General features: G+C 52.9%; 1 non-coding gene across 1 annotated transcript; it reads right to left on the reverse strand.

Annotated features, from left to right (window-relative positions):
* Nucleotides 1-1566: 1566 nt before the first annotated feature.
* Nucleotides 1567-1637, reverse strand: TRNAG-GCC. Its single transcript has one exon. It is a non-coding gene; the product is annotated as a tRNA-Gly (tRNA).
* Nucleotides 1638-4768: the final 3131 nt, after the last annotated feature.

A 4768-nucleotide genomic window follows, 5' to 3' on the forward strand; every position in this document is an offset into this window, starting at 1 on the left:
GGGCTGCGATGGACCCCGCCCCCGCTGGCTGCAGCCTTTTCCCAGATGTGGCTGCACCTCATGGTTCAGCCCGCACCGCACCCCTGCCTCGGACCTGCTTACACGAACGGGCCCTGAGGGGCCTGGAGCTGGGACTTGGTCCCAAGTCGGTCACACAGGGACAGGTACCACTGCTGGTGGAACCGCCCTTCAGCTCCGGTGTCTGCCCCTTGGAGAACAGCCCCCGCCATGTCTTCTTTTAGGTGGCGTTGGGCAGCAGTGTGGGGCCCATGGGCTCAGCTCCGGCCTGCTCCCGACCAATGCTGGGGAGGTGGGGAGGGGGCAGACCCGGGGCTGAGCCGGGGGACTGGATGCTCCCTCCCATCGGCTGGTGCTGGGCTGCATCACCGGGCTGCAGGGGATGTCCAGGGGCTGCCTGTTTTCAGCCTCTTCGCTTTGGGGGCATGGACTCAAGTTCCTCCATCCGGTGACCGCGGTGCCTTGATTTGAAGTGAGCACAGGACAGGAGTGGGTGGAGGGGACCTGCTCCTGTCGGCAGCCCCGCGGCAGTGCTGACAAGTCCTTTGCTGCACAGTGGGGTTTAATTTGAGACCTTGCAGTGATCTCTGCCCGTGTCCACACAACAGGGCCTCCCCGGGGTTTCTCATGTATCCTGTGAAATGAAGACTGCTCTGTGGCTGAGGTGGGGAGGAGGGGAGGAGGCAGTACTTCTCCTTTGCCGAGGTGTAACTTGACTTTCTGTATAAAAGGACTTTTGTGGTAATTTATGCCTGACTCCATTGAAAAACCCCACTATGGGGAGTGGTACAGAGTCAACACCCTTTCTGTAATAATCCCCAGAGTTTTGCTGCAGACAAAAAAAAAAAAAAAGAAAGAAAGCAAAGGGAGGCAAGGGGGCTAGAAAATAGAAAAGGGCAGTGATGCAAAGGAGAGGTCATTCAGGATGGAAAGAGCTGCGCTGTGGAGACACTCAATTTTGAAATGAAATGTAGATTTAATGTCCAGGGTGCTGCATCCAGCTTGAACTTCCCTCTCATTCTCTCCTCCCCTTCTCTTTCTGCCAAATGTATTTCTCAATGGACAGCAAACCTTTTTTGTGAAGACTGAAATAAAATTAAGGTATTAAATATGTGGGGTTTCTCTTTCTTGGACCATTCATTTTCCCTGCTGGACAAGGCATGGGGTGAAGGTTGCACTTTTGTTCTTCTGTTTTTCATTTGTAGCATGCGCTCCATGCTGTTGAAATAATCTGGAGGAGTAAATCTCAGCCAGGGTGACGGGCACTCTGGGGTGCCATCAGATTTTTTTTTAATGGTGCCACACAATATGAGTGCTGCTAGTTGTGTCTAGATCTGCATATGAATCATAAATAAAATGCAGAAGTTTCAGAAAGGAATCAATAAAGTAAAAAACATGCAGATTTACTCTGCCATGTTTGCTTTGAAATATCTGTTGGGGGTTTTTTTCTTTAAATTCAAAGAATAATAGAAAGTTACAACAAAACAGTAAGTCTGCCAACGATTAGCTGAGGCCACCAACATAGCCACAGTATTCACCTGCAGTACCTGCATTGGCTGGGAAGTGAACCCAGATCTCCTACATGGCAAGCAGGAATTCTACCATTGAACCACCAATGCTTGAAGCTGTAAAGTACCTGATGAGGCCATGGAAAAGAAAAGTGATGGTGACTCTTCTCTCCATTCCAGTTCACTCCAAGGAGAAACAAGCCAAAGGTTTTGGGAGCTCTTCAATGCCATGGCCCAAAGCTGATCAATAAGCCCTGGCCAGAACTGAAAGAAACAGCCTGCATTGGAAAAGAGGGGAAATGTCACCATGGGGAAGTGATTGAGCCACCTTTGGTGTGTTTGTTTCTTTGTCTTTGCTTGCACAAGGACCCCAAATCCCTTTCTGAGCTCCTGCTTTCCATGCAACTCCCTCCTTTGCTGGGCTGGGTGCTGGGGGGATCTTGACCTGCAGTGATTAAAATAATCCGAGAATGTGGGCGCCCAAGAGGGGCTGGATGGGCATAGCAGACACCCGCATGTGTGGTGTCTGTGCTACAGACTGGGCATTTGGCTGTTCCTTTACCTTTTTCTGTATTGATTTTTGCAGAAATCCTTCACTGGCCCCAGGGCAAGAGGGGGGAGATTTACAAAAAAAAATTCCCCATGTTGCAAACCAAATCAGCCAAATCAACTCCAAATCCGTGAGTCTGTGCAGCACCATAAGTGACCTGACTACCGGCAAACATCCTCCAGCCCCATCTGGGACTTCAGATGTCCCCAACTCCTTGCGGGGGCATCCTATGTGCAGAGGTTTGGATGCCCCCGAGTTTTGCTTGCCCTCAGCCATATGGCCACAGGAGCAAGCTTGGGAGGAGTCTCCCATGTCCATAAAGTGACATAAAGCCAAGATCTCCCCACTCCAGCAGCTAAATTGGAGATGAATTATGCATTACCTTTGTGGGTACTACCCCCACGCCAGGAAAGCAGTTGTCCCCCAGTGCGACTAGGAAAACTGCCTCTGTGGTCATGGTGTTTCCCCTGCCAGGTAAGCAAAGGACTACACTAGACCTGATTTAATATATAAAGTTGTATATATTCATCCTCCATCACAAACCTTTCGTCACACAAGAAGAACTGCACATGTGTTACAAAAAACACACCCATTCCCCCGGGGCTCCACACACCCACCCGCTACCATAGTCCCTTGGTCCAAAAAAACCCTTTTAGGGTTTAAAATCTCAGTTGATTCCCTGTCCTTTTTGCTGTCGATGTTGCTGTCACTCCAAAAAAACCCTTTTAGGGTTAAAATCTCAGTTGATTCCCTGTCCTTTTTGCTGTCGATGTTGCTGTCACTCCCACTGCTGCTGATCCTGTCGCCGACCTCCTCGCTGTCATCGGGTCCGGTTATGTCGCTGTCCTCTTCATTCTCACTGTCCAATTCCCCTCCCGTTGGGCTCTGGAGCAGCCTGTGCCAAGCATCTCTCTTCCAGGTGGAGTTGACCATCTCTTCTCCATCCTCTCCCACTGATTTCTGGTAGTGGGATTGGAGCTCACTCAGAAATATGTTTGCACTTGATCTGATGATCATGGAGTTAAAAGGAGAGAGCCCAGAGCAGAACAGCTTTCATGGGGAGTTTGCCTCCTCTCGGCATCTCCCCTCAGTCAGGGAGAGGAAAGCATGAGTCCCCAGCGCCACGGGCCCAGGGCTTTGTTCTGCATTGGCTAGAACACACTTGTCACACAATCAGTGCTCAGGGAGAGGAGAGCATGAGTCCCCAGCGCCACGGGCCCAGGGCTTTGTTCTGCATTGGCTAGAACACACTTGTCACACAATCAGTGCTACATGCTCATGCACCCATGGCATACCAATGTCACAGAAATACATGTACATCACCTGGGGGCCACATCCAGGCCATAGGCTGTATTTTCCCCACCCATGCGAACATGGGGGAGGGCAAAGGAGAGGGAAGTTCAAGGAGAGAGCCAAGCCAAACCACCTCCGGACTGGCAGAAGCGTTGGAGGTGCAAGAAGCACAAGCTGGAGGCGTTGCTGAGATCTGAATTCAGATCACTGGATTCGGAGCCCAGAGGGTTGGCCATTACTGCATAGGGGGCTCCTCCAGGCCTGCGTGGAAAAGGCTTGGCAGCCAGAGGTCACCCGCCCAGGGCAGCCTGTCCCCAGGATTGTGACTGTCTGTGGGGAAGAGCTCCTCAAGCTGGTGGGGCAGCCTGACTCAAATCCACTTCTCCAACTGGGCAAGGCTTTGGAAAGAGGTCTCTAGCCAGCCATGTGTAGCACCCCAAAACTCACAAGTCATTTGGTGCGATAAAGTGTGCTTCATGTAACAGAGCATCTCGCTTGGTTGTAAAGCATGATCATGTTTTCTGTGTGATTGTTGTATATTGTGAGTCCTACAGGACTGGCGCGGACCACCTCCCATCCCCCTCCGACCGTTGCCTCCAGATTCCTCCACACAACCTGTCACACCAGTTTACTGACTCCCCACATCCTGGACCCCCGGGAATGGATGGGTCTGCATTAGCAGCCTTCAGTGAGGCTGCGTCTTGACTGGAGACCTGTGATGAGGTCAGAAAAATGATTTAAGCTCAGGCCAGGTGGGCTGGGGGGCTCTCTCTGGTTGTCCATAGGGTCCCTGGGGCAAAGTGGGCCTCCCCAAATAGCCACAGTGCTAGCTGCCCTACTTGCCTTTGGGCATGCCACCTGCCATGGCTTGTTCTTAATTACTATGCTAATCAGGCAGGAGACTGCCCCTTCTTGCCCCGATGCAGGGGGCGCTATCTGCATCTGCGGCCCTCCCCTACACTGCAGCCCGAGGCCGTGGCCCTGGTCGAGGGGTCTCAGCTGGGGCAGGCAGAGGAGAGAAGCTCCAGGGGAAAGCGATTAACCTGATCAGTCATCAGTGCTGCTGGCCTCATCTCCACGTGTCTGCGGGATGTGCCCTCCCGCCAGGCCCCAGCTCCCTGTGACATGCTTGTCTTGCCCCAGGGCACCGTGCATGGGAAGCTTGAGGGGGTGGCCCTGGAGAAGCTGGCACCTGCCAGGGTTTCGGGAACCTCTTGATTCCTGGCTGGAGCAGCCACAGCCCCACCCTGTAGCCGCGTGCTCGGGCCCACTCTCTGCGCTGGGTCCCCATTGGCTGAGGCTTGTACAGGGGCGGGGCTTCTTGTTCTTGCTTTCGATGTCATTGATGTTTCACTGCACTTCCGGTGCCGCTCCCCCGGGCCGGGCCGGGCCGGAGCAG

This window comes from Alligator sinensis, unplaced genomic scaffold (genome assembly GCF_000455745.1).
Source record: "Alligator sinensis unplaced genomic scaffold, ASM45574v1 scaffold921_1, whole genome shotgun sequence".
NCBI lineage: Eukaryota > Metazoa > Chordata > Crocodylia > Alligatoridae > Alligator > Alligator sinensis.